The sequence below is a fragment of the Arachis hypogaea genome, chromosome 20 (genome assembly GCF_003086295.3).
Source record: "Arachis hypogaea cultivar Tifrunner chromosome 20, arahy.Tifrunner.gnm2.J5K5, whole genome shotgun sequence".
Lineage (NCBI taxonomy): Eukaryota > Viridiplantae > Streptophyta > Magnoliopsida > Fabales > Fabaceae > Arachis > Arachis hypogaea.
In genome coordinates, this window is record NC_092055.1 from 87,021,579 (window position 1) to 87,040,176 (window position 18,598).

At 39.1% G+C, this 18,598-nt stretch overlaps 2 non-coding genes across 2 annotated transcripts; one reads left to right on the plus strand and one right to left on the minus strand.

Annotated features, from left to right (window-relative positions):
• Positions 1 to 8,261: 8,261 nt before the first annotated feature.
• On the minus strand, positions 8,262 to 8,369 carry LOC112788505 (small nucleolar RNA R71). Its single transcript, XR_003195865.1, has one exon. It is a non-coding gene; the product is annotated as a small nucleolar RNA R71 (small nucleolar RNA).
• Positions 8,370 to 15,716: 7,347 nt separating this feature from the next.
• Positions 15,717 to 15,824, plus strand: LOC112787562 (small nucleolar RNA R71). The gene has a single exon (XR_003194968.1). It is a non-coding gene; the product is annotated as a small nucleolar RNA R71 (small nucleolar RNA).
• The last annotated feature ends 2,774 nt before the right edge of the window (positions 15,825 to 18,598 follow it).

Consider the following 18,598-nt stretch of genomic DNA (forward strand, 5'->3'; position numbering starts at 1 on the left):
CTTAAATTGTTGCTTGTCCCCAAGCAACTGAAAATCAAATAGGATAAAAAGAAGAGAATATACAATGAATTCCAAAAACATATATGAAGATCAGTATTAATTAGATGAGCGGGGCTTTTCGCTTTTTGCTTCTGAACAGTTTTGGCATCTCACTTTATTCCTCGAAGTTCAGAATGATTGGCATCTATAGGAACTCAGAATCCAGATAGTGTTATTGATTCTCCTAGTTAAGTATGTTGATTCTTGAACACAGCTACTTTATGAGTCTTGGCCGTGGCCCTAAGCACTTTGTTTTCTAGTATTACCACCGGATACATAAATGCCACAGACACATAACTGGGTGAACCTATTCAGATTGTGACTTAGCTTTGCTAGAGTCCCCAATTAGAGGTGTCCGGGGTTCTTAAGCACACTCTTCTTTTTGCTTTGGACCTCGACTTTAACCGCTCAGTCTCAAGTTTTCACTTGACACCTTCACGCCACAAGCACATGGTTAGGGACAGCTTGGTTTAGCCGCTTAGGCCAGGATTTTATTCTTGTGGGCCCTCCTATCCACTGATGCTCAAAGCCTTGGATCCTTTTTATCACGCTTGCCTTTTGGTTTAAAGGAATTGGCTTTTTCTGCTTGCTTTTCTTTTTTTCTTTTCTTTTTTCTTTTCTTTTCTTTTTTTTTTTTTTTTGCAAGCTTTTCATTGCTTTTTCTTGCTTCAAGAATCAATTTTATGATCTTTCAGATCATCAGATAACATTTCTCCTTTTCCCATTATTCTTTCAAGAGCCAACAATTTTAACATTCATAAACAATCAAATTCAAAAATATGTACTGTTCAAGCATTCATTCAGAAAAACAATAGTATTGCCACCACATTAAACTGTTTTAAAATTTGAAATTCATGCACTTCTTGTTCTTTTTCAATTAAAAACATTTTTCATTTAAGAAAGGTGATGGATTCATTTTCATAGCTTTAAGGCATAGACACTTAGACACTAATGATCATGTAATAAAGACACAAACATAAATAAACATAAAGCACAATTTTCAAAAAAAAATAGAAAATAAAGAACAAGGAAATTAAAGAATGGGTCCACCTTAGTGATGGCGGCTTTTTCTTCCTCTTGAAGATCTTATGGAGTGCTTGAGCTCCTCAATGTCTCTTCCTTGCCTTTGTTGCTCCTCTCTCATGGTTCTTTGGTCTTCTCTAATTTCATGGAGGAGGATGGAATGCTCTTGGTGTTCCACCCTTAGTTGTCCCATGTTGGAACTTAATTCTCCTAGGGAGGTGTTGATTTGTTCCCAATAGTTTTGTGGAGAAAAATGCATCCCTTGAGGCATCTCAGGAATTTCATGATGAAAAATTTCCTCATGCTCTTGTCCATGAGTGGGATCTCTTGTTTGCTCCATCCTTTTCTTAGTGATGGGCTTGTCCTCATCAATGAGGATGTCTTCCTCTATGTCAATTCCAGCTGAATTGCAGAGGTGACGAATGAGATGAGGGAAGGCTAACCTTGCCACAGTGGAGAACTTGTCCGTCACTTTGTAGAGTTCTTGGGATATAACTTCATGAACTTCTACTTCCTCTCTAATCATGATGCTATGAATCATGATAGCCCGATCTATAGTAACTTCAGACCGGTTGCTAGTGGGAATGATTGAGCGTCAGATGAACTCCAACCATCCCCTAGCCACGGGCTTGAGGTCATGCCTTCTTAGTTGAACCGGCTTCCCTCTTGAATCTCTCTTCCATTGAGCGCCCTCTTCACAGATGTCCATGAGGACTTGGTCCAACCTTTGATCAAAGTTGACCCTTCTAGTGTATGGGTGTGCATCTCCTTGCATCATGGGCAAGTTGAATGCCAACCTTACATTTTCTGGACTAAAGTCTAAGTATTTCCCTCGGACCATTGTAAGCCAATCCTTAGGATCCGAGTTCACACTTTGATCATGGTTCTTGGTGATCCATGCATTGGCATAAAACTCTTGAACCATTAAGATTCCGACTTGTTGAATGGGGTTGGTGAGAACTTCCCAACCTCTTCTTCGGATCTCATGTCGGATCTCTGGATATTCGCCCTTTTTGAGCTTAAAAGGGACCTCGGGGATCACCTTCTTCTTGGCCACAACTTCATAGAAGTGGTCTTGATGCACCTTTGAGAGGAATCTCTCCATCTCCCATGACTCGGAGGTGGAAGCTTTTGCCTTCCCTTTCCTCTTTCTAGAGGTTTCTCCGGCCTTTGGTGCCATTAATGGTTATGGAAAAACAAAAAAGCTTTAGCTTTTACCACACCAAACGTAGAAGGTTGCTCGTCCTCGAGCAAAAGAAGAAAGAAGAGAGTAGAAGAAGAAGAAATAGAGGAGATGGAGGTGGCTTTATGTTTCGGGCTAGGGGGATGGGTAGTGTTTAGGTTGTGTGAAAATGAAGGAGTAAAGATGGGTTTATATAGGAGTAGAGAGGGGGTGTGGTTCGGCCATTATGGGTGGTTTTGGGTGGGAAAGTGGTTTGAATTTGAATGGTGACGTAGGTGGAGTGTTATGAAGGATGGATGTGAGTGGTGAAGAGAATGGTGGGATTTGATAGGTGAGGGGTTTTGGGGGAAGAGGTATTGAGGTGATTGTGTGAATGGGTGAAGAAGAGAGAAAGAGGTAGGGTAGGTGGGGATCCTGTGGGGTCCACAGATCTTGAGGTGTCAAGGATTTCTCATCCCTGCACCATGTGGCGTGCAAAATGCCCCCTTGCTGCCAATCCTGGCGTTAAACGCCAGGCTGCTGCCCATTTCTGGCGTTTAACGCCAGCTTCTTGCCCATTCCTGGCGTTAAACGCCAGTCTGGTGCCCATTTTTGGCGTTAAATGCCCAGAATGGTGCCAGACTGGGCATTTAAACGCCAGTAAGTTTCTCCTCCAGGGTGTTCTATTTTTCATTCTGTTTTTCCTTCTGTTTTTGCTTTTTCAATTGTTTTTGTGAATTCTCATTATCATCAACCTACAGAAAACATAAAATAACAAAAGAAAATAGAAATTTGACATAGATAAGTAAAAATTGGGTTGCCTTCCAACAAGCGCTTCTTTAATGTCAATAGCTAGACAGTGGCTCTCATGGAGCCTCACAGATATTCAGAGCAATATTGGAACCTCCCAACACCAAACTTAGAGTTTGAATGTGGGGGTTCAACACCAAACTTAAAGTTTGGTTGTGGCCTCCCAACACCAAACTTAGAGTTTGACTGTAGGGGCTCTGTTTGACTCTGTATTGAGAGAAGCTCTTCATGCTTCCTCTCCATGGTGACAGAGGGATATCCTTGAGCTTTAAACACAAGGGAGTCTTCATTCACTCAAATGATCAATTCTCCTCTGTCAACATTAATCACAGCTTTTGCTGTGGCTAGGAAGGGTCGGCCAAGGATGATTGATTCATCCATACACTTCCCAGTCTCTAGGATTATGAAATCAGTAGGGATGTAATCGTCTTCAACCTTTACCAAGACATCCTCTACAAGTCCATAAGCCTGTTTCTTTGAATTATCTGCCGTCTCTAGTGAGATTCTTGCAGCTTGTACCTTAATGATCCCTAGCTTCTCCATTACAAAGAGAGGCATAAGTTTTATACTTGATCCCAGGTCACACAGAGCCTTTTCAAAGGTCATGGTGCCTATGGTACAAGGGATGGAGAATTTTCCATGGATGGAGAATTTTCCAGGGTCTTGTCTCTTCAGAGGTAACTTCTGCCTAGTCAAGTCATCCAGTTCTTTAATGAGCAATGGAGGTTCATCCTCCCAAGTCTCATTACCAAACAACTTGGCAATTAGCTTCATGATTGCTCCAAGGTACTTAGCAACTTGCTCTTCAGTAACATCTTCATCGTCTTCAGAGGAAGAATACTCATCAGAGCTCATGAATGTCAGAAGTAAATTCAATGGAATCTCTATAGTCTTAGTGTGAGCCTCAGATTCCCATGGTTCCTTATCAGGGAACTCCATGAAGGTCAGTGGACGTCCATTGAGGTCTTCCTTAGTGGAGATCACTGCCTCTTCCTCCTCTCCAGGTTCAGCCATGTGAGACGTGTTTATGGCCTTGCACTCTCTCTTTGGATTCTCTTCTGTATTTCTTGGGAGAGTACTAGGAGGGAGTTCAGTAATTTTCTTACTCAGCTGTCTGATGAGCGGATGATTTATATGCTTTTTGGCATTGTTTTTAGTATGTTTTTAGTAGGATCTAGTTACTTTTAGGGATGTTTTCATTATTTTTTATGTTAAATTCACATTTCTGGACTTTACTATGAGTTTGTGTGTTTTTCTGTGATTTCAGGTATTTTCTGGCTGAAATTGAGGGACTTGAGCAAAAATCAGATTCAGAGGTTGAAGAAGGACTGCTGATGCTGTTGGATTCTGACCTCCCTGCACTCAAAGTGGATTTTCTGGAGCTACAGAACTCAAACTGGCGCGCTTCCAATTGCGTTAGAAAGTATACATCCAGGGCTTTCCAGCAATATATAATAGTCCATACTTTGACCGAGTTTAGAAGACGTAAAAGGGCGTTGAACGCCAGTTCTACGCTGCTGTCTGGAGTTAAAAGCAAGAAACACGTCACAAGCCAGAGTTGAACGCCAGAAATACGTTACAAACTGGCGTTCAACTCCAAGATTGACCTCTACACGTGTAACATTCAAGCTCAGCCCAAACACACACCAAGTGAGCCCTGAAAGTGGATTTATGCATCAATTACTTACTTCTGTAAACCCTAGTAACTAGTTTAGCATAAATAGGACATTTTACTATTGTATTAAACATCTTTGATCAGTTTTATGCTGTCTTAGACTTTCATGGGGGCTGGCCATTCGGCCATGCCTAAACCATTATCACTTATGTATTTTCATACGGTAGAGTTTCTGCACTCCATAGATTAAGGTATGGAGCTCTGCTGTTCCTCAAAGATTAATGCAAAGTACTACTGTTTTTCTATTCAATTCAACTTATTCCGCTTCTAAGATATTCATTCGCACTTCAACCTAAATCTGATGAACGTGACAATCATCATCATTCCCCCACAAACGCGTGCCTGACAACCACTTCCGTTCCATCTTAGATTGAATGAGTATCTCTTGGATCTCTTAATCAGAATCTTCGTGGTATAAGCTAGATTGATGGCGGCATTCATGAGAGTCCGGAAAGTCTAATCCTTGTCTGTGGTATTCCGAGTAGGACTCTGGGATTGAATGACTATGACGAACTTCAAACTCGCGAGTGCTGGGCATAGTGACAGACGCAAAAGGAGGGTGAATCCTATTCCAGTATGATCGAGAACCTCAGATGATTAGCCGTGCTGTGATAGAGCATTTGGACCATTTTCACAAGAGGATAGGATGCAACCATTGACAAGGGTGATGCCTCCAGACAATTAGCCATGCAGTGACAGCGCATCGGACCATTTTCCAGAGAGGATTAAAAGTAGCCATTGACAACGGTGATGTCCTTACATAAAGCCAGCCATAGAAAGGAGTAAGACTGATTGGATGAAGACAGCGGGAAAACAGAGATTCAGAGGAACAAAAGCATCTCTATACGCTTATCTGAAATTCTCACCAATGAATTACATAAGTGTTTCTATCCTTATTTTATGTTTACTTATTATTTAATTTCGAAAACTCCATAACCTTTTGGTATCCGCCTGACTGAGATTTACAAGGTGACCATAGCTTGCTTCATACCAACAATCTCTGTGGGATTGACCCTTACTCACGTAAGGTTTATTACTTGGACGACCCAGTGCACTTGCTGGTTAGTTGTATCGAAGTTGTGAATGAAAAACGATTTATTAAGACGTGCGTACAGAGTTTCTGGTGCCGTTGCCTGAGATCACAATTTCGTGCACCAAGTTTTTGGCACCGTTACCGGGGATTGTTCGAGTTTGAACAACTGACGGTTCATCTTGTTGCTCAGATTAGGTAATTTTCTTTTTGTTTTATTTTCAAAAATTTTTCAAAAACCTTTCAAAAAATTTCTCATCTATTTTCGAAAAAAAAATAAATCTTTTCAAAATATATTTTTCTTCTAAATTTTTAAGAATGAATTCTAGAGTTTCATGAAGCATGTTGAAGCCTGGCTGGCTGTAAAGCCATGTCTAATTCTTTTGGATAGGGGCTTCCAACCATCAGCATAGAGGCAAGTTAATTGGAATGTCAGCCGTGGCATGTCTGAGTTACATACTAAAGCTTGGCTGGCTATTAAGCCATGCTTAACCCTCGGATTGGAGCTTTAGACTAAGAATACAAGATTCCTGGAATTCATATTAAAAAAATTTTGAAATCCTTATTTTCTTTTTCCTATATGTTTTTTTCGAAAAAAAAAATATACAAAAATCCAAAAAAATTAAAAAATCATAAAAATCAAAAATATTTCATGTTTCTTATTTGAGTCTTGAGTCAAGTTGAAAGTTTGGTGTCAATTGCATATTCATCTTGCATTTTTTGAAAAATTCATGCATTCATAGTATTCTTCATGATCTTCAAGTTGTTCTTGGTAAGTCTCCTTGTTTGATCTTGATGTTTTCATGTTTTGTGTCTTTTCTTGTTTTTCATATGCATTCTTGCATTCATAGTGTCTATACATGAAAAATTTTTAAGTTTGGTGTCTTGCATGTTTTCTTTGCATTAAAAATTTTTCAAAAATAAGTTCTTGATGTTCATCTTGACATTCAAAGTGTTCTTGGTGTTCATCTTGACATTCATAGCATTCTTGCATGCATTCATTGTTTTGATCCAAAATTTTCATGCATTGAGTCTTTTTCATGTTTTTCCCTCTCATCATTAAAAATTCAAAAAAAATCAAAAAAAATATCTTTCCTTTTTCACTCATAAATTTCGAAAATTTGAGTTGACTTTTTCAAAACTTTTTAAAATCTAGTTGTTTTTATGAGTCAAATCAAATTTTCAATTTAAAAATCTTATCTTTTTCAAAATCTTTTTCAAAAATCAAATCTTTTTCATTTTTCTTATTTATTTTAGAAAATTTTAAAAATCTTTTTCAAAAATCTTTTTCTTATCTTTATCTCCTAATTTTCGTAAATAACATCATCAATTAATGTTTTGATTCAAAAATTTCAAGTTTGTTACTTGCTTGTTAAGAAAGATTCAAACTTTGAGTTCTAGAATCATATCTTGTGATTTCTTGTGAATCAAGTCATTAATTGTGATTTTAAAAATCAAATCTTTTTCAAAACTAATTTCAATCATATCTTTTCAAAAATATCTCTTTATCTTATCTTTTTCAAAATTTGATTTTAAAATATCCTTTCTAACTTCTTATCTTCTTATCTTTTCAAAATTGATTTTCAAATTTGTTTCAACTAATTGTTTCTTATCTTTTTCAAAACTACCTAACTAACTCTCTCTCTCTCTAATTTTCGAAAATATCTTCCCTCTTTTTCAAAATTTCTTTTTAATTAACTAATTATTTTAATTTTTGATTTTAATTCTCGAAAATTACTAACCTTTTTCAAAAACTATTTTCGAAAATCACTAACTCTTTCAAAAATTATTTTCGAAAATTCTCTCTCTTTCTTATCTCCTTCTATTTATTTATTCATCTACTAACACTTCATCTCACCCAAATTCAAACCCCCTCTTCCATCTGTGTTCGAATTTTTTCTTCTTCTTTTCTTCTACTCACACAGGGACCTCTATACTGTGGTAAAAAGGACCCATATTATTATTATTTTTCTGTCCCTCTTTTTCAAAAGAGCAGGAGCAAGGATAAGAACATTCTTGTAGAAGCAGATCCAGAACCTGAAAGGACTCTAAAGAGGAAACTAAGAGAAGCTAAATTACAACAATCCAGCAAGTACCTTTCAAAAATTTTCGAACAAGAAGAGGAAATGGCATCCGAAAATAATAATAATGCAAGGAGAATGCTTGGTGACTTTACTGCACCTAATTCCAATTTACATGGAAGAAGCATCTCCATTCCTGCCATTGGAGCAAACAATTTTGAGCTGAAACCTCAATTAGTTTCTCTGATGCAGCAGAACTGCAAGTTTCATGGACTTCCATCTGAAGATCCTTGTCAGTTCTTAACTGAATTCTTGCAGATCTGTGATACTGTTAAGACTAATGGAGTAGATCCTGAAGTCTACAGGCTCATGCTTTTCCCTTTTGCTGTGAGAGACAGAGCTAGAATATGGTTGGACTCTCGACCTAAGGATAGCCTGAACTCTTGGGATAAGCTGGTCAAGGCTTTCTTAGCCAAGTTCTTTCCTCCTCAAAAGCTGAGCAAGCTTAGAGTGGATGTTCAGACCTTCAGACAGAAAGAAGGTGAATCCTTCTATGAAGCTTGGGAGAGATACAAAGAACTGACCAAAAAGTGTCCTTCTGACATGCTTTCAGAATGGACCATCCTGGACATATTCTATGATGGTCTGTCTGAATTAGCTAAAATGTCATTGGATACCTCTGCAGGTGGATCCATTCACTTAAAAAAAATGCCTGCAGAATCTCAAGAACTCATTGACATGGTTGCTAATAACCAGTTCATGTACACTTCTGAGAGGAATCCTGTGAGTAATGGGACGCCTATGAAGAAGGGAGTTCTTGAAATTGATACTCTGAATGCCATACTGGCTCAGAATAAAATATTGACTCAGCAAGTCAATATGATTTCTCAGAGTCTGAATGGAATGCAAGCTGCATCCAACAGTACTCAAGAGGCATCTCCTGAAGAAGAAGCTTATGATCCTGAAAACCCTGCAATAGCAGAGGCGAATTACATGGGTGAACCTTATGGAAACACCTATAACCCCTCATGGAGAAACCACCCAAATCTCTCATGGAAAGATCAACAAAAGCCTCAACAAGGCTTTAATAATGGTGGAAGAAATAGGTTTAACAATAGTAAACCTTTTCCATCATCCACTCAGCAAGAGACGGAGAACTCTGAACAAAATACCTCTAATTTAGCAAACTTAGTCTCTGATCTATCTAAGGCCACTGTAAGTTTCATGAATGAAACAAGGTCCTCCATTAGAAATTTGGAGGCACAAGTGGGTCAGCTGAGTAAAAGGATCACTGAAATCCCTCCTAGTACTCTCCCAAGCAATACAGAAGAAAATCCAAAAGGAGAGTGCAAGGCCATTGACATAGTCAACACGGCCGAACCTGGAGAGGAAGGGGAGGACGTAAATCCCAGTGAGGAAGACCTCCTGGGACGTCCAGTGATCAATAAGGAGTTTCCCTTTGAGGAACCAAAGGAATCTGAGACTCATCTAGAGACCATAGAGATTCCATTGAACCTCCTTATGCCCTTCATGAGCTCTGACGAGCATTCATCTTATGAAGAGAATGAGGATGTTACTGAAGAGCAAGTTACTAAGTACCTTGGTGCAATCATGAAGCTGAATGCCAAATTATTTGGTATTGAGACTTGGGAAGATGAACCTCCCTTGTTCACCAATGAACTAAGTGATCTGGATCAACTGACATTGCCTCAGAAGAAACAGGATCTTGGAAAGTTCGTAATACCTTGTACCATAGGCAACATGATCTTCGAAAAGGCTCTGTGTGACCTTGGTTCAGGGATAAACCTCATGCCCCTCTCTGTAATAGAAAAACTAGGAATCCATGGGGTGCAAGCTACTAAAATCTCATTAGAGATGGCAGACAATTCAAGAAAACAGCCTTATGGACAAGTAGAGGACGTGTTAGTAAAGGTTGAAGGCCTTTACATCCCTGCTGATTTCATAATCCTTGATACTGGGAAGGATGAGGATGAATCCATCATCCTTGGAAGACCTTTCCTAGTCACAGCAAGAGCTGTGATTGATGTTGACAGAGGTGAATTAGTCCTTCAATTGAATGAGGACTCCCTTGTATTTACAACATAAGGTTACCCTTCTGTAAACATGGAAAAGAAGCACAGTAAGCTTCTCTCAAAACAGAGTCAACTAGAGCCTCCACAGTCAAACTCTAAGTTTGGTGTTGGAGGGCCACAACCAAAATCTAAGTTTGGTGTTGAACTCCCATATCCAAACTCTAAGTTTGGTGTTGGAAAGTCTCAACAATGCTCTAAACATCTGTGAGGCTCCATGAGAGCCCACTGTCAAGCTATTGACATTAAAGAAGCGCTTGCTGGGAGGCAACCCAATTTTTATCTAATTCTATTTTATTTTTATTGTTATTTCATGTTTTATTAGGTTCATGATCATGTGGAGTCACAAAATAAATATAAAAATTGAAAACGGAATCAAAAACAGCAGAAGAAAAATCACACCCTGGAGGAAGACCTTACTGGCGTTTAAACGCCAGTAAGAAGCATCCGGCTGGCGTTCAACGCCAGAACAGAGCATGGTTCTGGCGCTGAACGCCCAAAATGGGCAGCATCTGGGCGTTTGAACGCCAGAATTGCACCCTGGAGAAGAGTTGGCGCTGAACGCCCAGAACAAGCATGGTTCTGGCGTTCAATGCCAGAAATGGGCAACAAATGGGCGTTCAAAGCCCAGAACAAGCACCAATCTAGCGCTGAATGCCCAGAGTTATGTGCAAGGGCATTTTGCATGCCTAATTTGGTGCAAGGTTGTAAATCCTTGAACACCTCAGGATCTGTGGACCCCACAGGATCCCCACCTACCTCCACTCACTTCTTCTCACCCCTCTTTCACACAATCCCATAAACACTCTTCCCCAAAACTCTTCACCAATTACCTCAATCTCTCTTCCCTATAACCACTTCACCACTCACATCTATCCACTCTTCCCTATAAACCTACCTCATAAACCCCACCTACCTTCAAAATTCAAAATCAATTTCCCACCCAAAACCCACCCTTATGGCCGAACCTTACCCCCCCTCCTTTCCCTATATAAAGCCCTCCATTCTTCTTCATTTTCACACAACACAACCCTCTCTTCCCCTTCTTGGACGAATACACCCCTCCCCCCTCTCCTCCATATTTTCTTCTTCTTCTTCATCTATTCTTTCTTCTCTTGCTCGAGGGCGAGCAATATTCTAAGTTTGGTGTGGTAAAAGCATAAGCTTTTTGTTTTTCCATTACCATTGATGGCACCCAAGACCGGAGAATCCTCTAGAAAAGGGAAAGGGAAGACAAAAGCTTCCACCTCCGAGTCATGGGAGATGGAAAGATTCATCTCCAAAGCTCATCAAGACCACTTCTATGATGTTGTGGCCAAGAAGAAGGTGATCCCCGAGGTCCCTTTCAAGCTCAAGAAGAATGAGTATCCGGAGATCCGACATGAAATCCAAAGAAGAGGTTGGGAAGTTCTAACAAACCCCATCCAACAAGTCGGCATCCTAATGGTTCAAGAGTTCTATGCCAATGCATGGATCACTAGGAACCATGATCAAAGTAAGAACCCAAACCCAAAGAATTATATTACAATGGTTCGGGGGAAATACTTAGATTTTAGTCCAAAAAATGTGAGGTTGGCGTTTAACTTGCCTATGATGCAAGGAGATGCACGCCCCTACACTAGAAGGGTCAACTTTAATCAAAGGTTGGACCAAGTTCTCATGGACATATATGTGGAAGGAGCTCAATGGAAGATTGACTCCAAAGGCAAGCCGGTTCAATTAAGAAGACTGGACCTCAAGCCTGTGGCTAGAGGATGGTTGGAATTCATCCAACGCTCCATCATCCCCACTAGCAACCGATCTGAAGTTACTGTGGATCGGGCCATCATGATCCATAGCATCATGATTGGAGAAGAAGTAGAAGTTCATGAAGTCATCTCCCTTGAACTCTACAAAATAGCCGAAAAGCCCTCTCCTGGGGCAAGGCTAGCTTTTCCTCATCTTATTTGCCATCTATGTTACTCAGCTGGAGCTTTCATAGAAGGAGACATTCCCATTGAGGAAGAGAAGCCCATCACTAAGAAAAGGATGGAGCAAGCAAGAGAGCCCATTCATGGATCTCAAGAGACGCATGAAGCTCATCACCATGAGATCCCGGAGATGCCTCAAACGCATTTTCCTCCACAAAACTATTGGGAGCAAATCAACACCTCCCTAGGAGAATTAAGTTCCAACATGGGACAATTAAGGGTGGAACATCAAGAGCACTCCATCATCCTTCATGAAATAAGAGAAGATCAAAAAGCAATGAGGGAAGAGCAACAAAGACAAGGAAGAGACATAGAAGAGCTCAAGGACATCATTGGTTCCTCAAGAAGGAAACGCCACCATCACTAAGGTGGACTCATTCCTTGTTCTTATATTCTCTGTCTTTCGTTTCTCTATGTTAAGTGCTTATCCATGTTTGTGTCTTCATTACATAATCATTAGTATTTAGTAACTTTGTCTTAAAGTTATGAATGTCCTATGAATCCATCACCTCTCTTAAATGAAAACTGTTTTAATTCAAAAGAATAAGAAGTACATGAGTTTTAAATTTATCCTGGAACTTAGTTTAATTATATTGATGTGGTGACAATGCTTCTTGTTTTCTGAATGAATGCTTGAACAGTGCATATGTCTTTTGAAGTTGTTGTTTAAGAATGTTAAATATGTTGGCTCTTGAAAGAATGATGATAAGGAGACATGTTATTTGATAATCTGAAAAATCATAAATATGACTCTTGAAGCAAGAAAAAGCAGCAAAGAACAAAGCTTGCAGAAAAAAAAATATAGGCAAAAAAAAATAAAAAAGAAAAAGCAAGCAGAAAAAGCCAAAAGCTCTTAAAACCAAGAGGCAAGAGCAAAAAGCCAATAACCCTTAAAACCAAAAGGCAAGGGTAAATAAAAAGGATCCCAAGGCTTTGAGCATCAGTGGATAGGAGGGCCTAAAGGAATAAAGTCCTGGCCTAAGCGGCTAAACCAAGCTGTCCCTAACCATGTGCTTGTGGCGTGAAGGTGTCAAGTGAAAACTTGAGACTGAGCGGTTAAAGTCAAGGTCCAAAGCAAAAGAAGAGTGTGCTTAAGAACCCTGGACACCTCTAATTGGGGACTTTAGCAAAGCTGAGTCACAGTCTGAAAAGGTTCACCCAATTATGTGTCTGTGGCATTTATGTATCCGGTGGTAATACTGGAAAACAAAGTGCTTAGGGCCACGGCCAAGACTCATAAAATAGCTGTGTTCAAGAATCATCATACTGAACTAGGAGAATCAATAACACTATCTGAACTCTGAGTTCCTATAGATGCCAATCATTCTGAACCTCAATGGATAAAGTGAGATGCCAAAACTATTCAAGAGGCAAAAAGCTACAAGTCCCGCTCATTTAATTGGAGCTATGTTTCATTGATAGTTTGTAATTTATAGTATATTCTCTTCTTTTTATCCTATTTGATTTTCAATTGCTTGGGGACAAGCAACAATTCAAGTTTGGTGTTGTGATGAGCGGATGATTTATACGCTTTTTGGCATTATTTTTAGTATGTTTTTAGTAGAATCTAGTTACTTTTAGGAATGTTTTCATTATTTTTTATGTTAAATTCACATTTTTGGACTTTACTATGAGTTTGTATGTTTTTTGTGATCTCAGGTATTTTCTGGCTGAAATTGAGGGACTTGAGCAAAAATCAGATTCAGAGGTTGAAGAAGGAATGCTGATGCTGTTGGATTCTGACCTCCCTGCACTCAAAGTGAATTTTCTGGAGCTACGGAACTCAAAATGGTGCGCTTCCAATTGCGTTGGAAAGTAGACATCAAGGGCTTTCCAGCAATATATAAAAGTCTATACTTTGGCCGAGTTTAGATGACCTAAAAGGGCGTTGAACGCCAGTTCTACGCTGCTGTCTGGAGTTAAACGCCAAAAACACATCACAAGCCAGAGTTGAACGCCAGAAATAAGTTACAAACTGGCGTTCAACTCCAAGATTGACCTCTAGACGTGTAACATTCAAGCTCAGCCCAAGCACACACCAAGTGGGCCCCGGAAGTGGATTTATGCATCAATTACTTACTTCTGTAAACCCTAGTAACTAGTTTAGTATAAATAGGACTTTTTACTATTGTATTAGACATCTTTGATCAGTTTTATGCTATCTTAGACTTTCATGGGGGCTGGCCATTCGGCCATGCCTGAACCATTATCACTTATGTATTTTCATACGGTAGAGTTTCTGCACTCCATAGATTAAGGTGTGGAGCTCTGCTGTTCCTCAAAGATTAATGCAAAGTACTACTATTTTTCTATTCAATTCAACTTATTCCGCTTCTAAGATATTCATTCGCACTTCAACCTGAATGTGATGAACGTGACAATCATCATCATTCCCCTACGAACGCGTACCTGACAACCACTTCCGTTCCACCTTAGATTGAATGAGTATCTCTTGGATCTCTTAATCAGAATCTTCGTGGTATAAGCTAGATTGATGGCGGCATTCATGAGAGTCTGAAAAGTCTAAACCTTGTCTGTGGTATTCCGAGTAGGACTCTGGGATTGAATGACTGTGACGAACTTCAAACTCGCGAGTGCTGGGCGTAGTGATAGACGCAAAAGGAGGGTGAATCCTATTCCAGTATGATCGAGAACCTCAGATGATTAGCCGTGCTGTGACAGAGCATTTGGACCATTTTCACAAGAGGATAGGATGTAGCCATTGACAATGGTGATGCCTCCAGACGATTAGCCACGCAGTGACAGCGCATCGGACCATTTTCCAGAGAGGATTAAAAGTAGCCATTGACAACGGTGATGTCCTTACCTAAAGCCAGCCATAGAAAGGAGTAGGACTGATTGGATGAAGACAGCGGAAAAACAGAGATTCAGAGGAACGAAAGCATCTCTGTACGCTTATCTGAAATTCTCACCAATGAATTACATAAGTGTTTCTATCCTTATTTTATGTTTACTTATTATTTAATTTCAAAAACTCCATAACCTTTTGATATCCGCCTGACTGAGATTTACAAGGCGACCATAGCTTGCTTCATACCAACAATCTCCGTGGGATCGACCCTTACTCACGTAAGGTTTATTACTTGGACGACCCAGTGCACTTGCTGGTTAGTTGTATTGAAGTTGTGAATGAAAAACGATTTATTAAGATGTGCGTACAGAGTTTCTGGCGCCGTTGCCTGAGATCACAATTTCGTGCACCACTGTCCCACTTGTGCCTCCAAATTTCTAATGGAGGACCTTGTTTCAGTCATGAAACTTTGAGTGGTTTTGATTAGATTAGAGACAATGGTTGCTAAGTCAGAGTGGCTTTGCTTAGAGTTCTCTGTCTGTTGCTGAGAAGATGATGGAAAAGGCTTGCTATTGCTAAACTTGTTTCTTCCACCATTGTTGTTGTTGAAACCTTGTTGAGGTCTCTATTGATCCTTCCATGAGAGATTTGGATGATTTCTCCATGAAGGATTATAGGTGTTTCCATAGGGTTCTTCCATGTAATTCACCTCTTCCATTGCTGGGTTCTCAGGATCATAAGCTTCTTCTTCAGAGGAAGCTTCCTTAGTACTGCCTGTTGCTGCTTGCATTCCAGACAGACTCTGAGAAATCATATTGACTTGTTGGGTCAATATTTTATTCTGAGCCAATATGGTATTCAGAGTATCAATCTCAAGAACTCCTTTCTTCTGACCTATCCCATTATTCACAGGATTCCTTTCAGAAGTGTACATGAATTGTTTATTTGCAACCATTTCAATGATTTCTTGAGCTTCTGCAAGCGTCTTCTTCAGATGAAGAGATCCTCCAGCAGAGCTATCCAATGACATCTTGGATAGTTCAGACAGACCATCATAGAAAATTCCTATGATGCTCCATTCAGAAAGCATGTCAGAAGGGCACCTTCTGATCAATTGCTTGTATCTTTCCCAAGCTTCATAGAGGGATTCACCTTCCTTCTGTCTGAAGGTTTGGACTTCCACTCTAAGCTTGCTCAATTTTTGAGGTGGAAAGAACTTTACCAAGAAGACATTGATTAGCTTTTCCCAGGAGTTTAGGCTTTCTTTAGGTTGTGAGTCCAACCATGTCCTAGCTCTGTCTCTTACTGCAAAAGGAAAAAGCATAAGTCTGTAGACTTCAGGGTCAACCCCATTGGTCTTGACAGTGTCACAGATTTGCAAGAATTTAGCTAAGAACTGATGAGGATCTTCTAATGGATGTCCATGAAACTTGCAGTTCTGTTGCATTAGAGAAACTAATTGAGGCTTAAGCTCAAAGTTGTTTGCTCTAATGGCAGGGATTGATATGCTTCTCCCATAGAAGTCAGGAGTAGGTGCAGTAAAGTCACCAAGCATCTTCCTTGCATTGTTGGCATTGTTGTTTTCGGCTGCCATGGTTTCTTCTTCCTTGAAGAGCTCTGTTAGGCCCTCTAAAGAGAATTGTGCTTTAGCTTCTCTTAGCTTTCTCTTCAAGGTCCTTTCAGGTTCAGGATCAGCTTGAACAAGTATGCCTTTATCTTTGTTCCTGCTCATATGAAAGAGAAGATAACAAGAAAGTAGGGAATCCTCTATGTCACAGTATAGAGATTCCTTGAGGTGTCAGATGAAAAGAAGAATAGAAGGAGGAGGAAGATGGAAGAGAATTCGAACATATAAAGAAGGAGGGAGTTCGAATTGCACCTTGAGGAAGAGTGTTAGTCCTTTAAATAGAAGGATGTGAGAAAAGGGGAAGAATTTTCGAAAATAAAGTAAAAGATTTTGAAATAATTAAAAGAAATTTTGAAAAATTGATTGATGATTTCGAAAACTAAAATTGGGAAAGAAATTAAGTGATTTTTTAAAAAGATTTTGAAATTAGAAATAAAAAAGATATGATTGAGAGTTAATTTTGAAAAAGATGTGATTGAGAAGATATGATTGAAGATCAGTTTAAAAAGAGAAAGTTTTAAAATCAAAGTTGATTACTTGACTAACAAGAAATTAAAAGATATGATTCTTAAATTTAAAATTTGATCCTTTCTTAATAGGCAAGTAACAACTTGAAAATTTTGAAGTAAATCTTTAATTATAACAAGGATTTTCGAAAATAATAAAAATGGAAAGAAATTGATTTTGAAAGGATATGATTGAAAAGATATGATTTGAAAAAGATTTGATTTTGAAAAATTATGAAAATTTGAAAAAAATCTAAATTAAAAACAAAATCTTCCCTCTAGGGTAATCCTGGCGTTAAACGCCCAGAATGGCATCCATTCTGGTGTTTAACGCCCAAAACTCTACCTTTTTGGGCGTTAAACGCCCAGCCAAGTACCCTGGCTGGCGTTTAAACGCCAGTTTTCCTTCTTCACTGGGCGTTTGAATGCCCAGCTTTTTCTGTTTGATTCCTCTGCTGAATGTTCTGAATCTTCAATTCTCTGTATTATTGACTTGAAAAGACACGATTTTTAAAATATTTTTGAATTTTTAATGATGAGAAACAATCAAAATACAACTAATCTTAGGAAACTCAAATCAAACAATGCATGCAGGACACCAAACTTAAAAATTTTCATATAAGAGACACTAACAAATTGAGAATGCATATGAGAAACAACAAAACACACAAAACAGAGAATTTAAAGATCAGAGCACTGAAATCATCAAGAACAACTTGAAGATCAATGAAGAACATATTGCATGTATTCGAAAAATGCAAGAAGAATAAAAACATGCAATTGACACCAAACTTAAAAATTGATACTAGACTCAAACAAGAAACATAAAATATTTTTATTTTTATGGTATTATAAATTTTTTTGTGATTTTCGAAACTTATATGGAAAAGAAAATAAAGAGAATCAAAACTTTTAATGAGAATTCCAGGAATCATGCAATGTTAGTCTAAAGCTTCAGTCTAAAAAGATTAGACATGTTTGGCCAAGTTTCAGCAGGACATTACATTCAGCAGCTAAATTGATGAGAATCAATCAGCTTTTGTGATGCTAAGAACATCACCTTGAAACTCTAGAATTCATTCTTAAAAATTCTGAAAAGTACCTAATCTAAGCAACAAGATGAACCGTCAGTTGTCCAAACTCGAACAATCCCCGGCAACGGTGCCAAAAACTTGGTATGCAAAATTGTGATCATCAACAATGGTGCCAAAGGACTTGGAGCTCTTAAACGTGAATCACACTTTGTCACAATTCCACACAACTAACCAGCAAGTGCACTGGGTCGTCCAAGTAATAAACCTTATGTGAGTAAGGGTCGATCCCACGGAGATTGTCGGCTTGAAGCAAGCTATGGTCACCTTATAAATCTCAGTCAGGCGGATTCAAATGGTTATGGAGAATTGATAATTAAAAGATAAATAAAACATAAAATAAAGATAGAGATACTTATGTAATTTTTCGGTTGGAATTTCAAATAAGCGTATGAAGATGCTTTGTTCCTCCTGAACCTCTACTTTCTATTGCCTTCTTCCAATCATTCATACTCCTTTCCATGGCAAGCTTTATGTTGGGCATCACCGTTGTCAATGGCTACTCCCGTCCTCTCAGTGAAAACGTTCCAAATGCCTGTCACCGCACGGCTAATCATCTGTCAGTTCTCGATCATGTCGGAATAGGATCCATTGATCTTTTGCGTCTGTCACACACCCCACAATCGCGAGTTTGAAGCTCGTCACAGTCATCCCTTCCTAGATCCTACTCGGAATACACAGACAAGGTTTAGACTTTCCGGATCTCAGGAATGACCGCCAATAATTCTAGCCTATACCACGA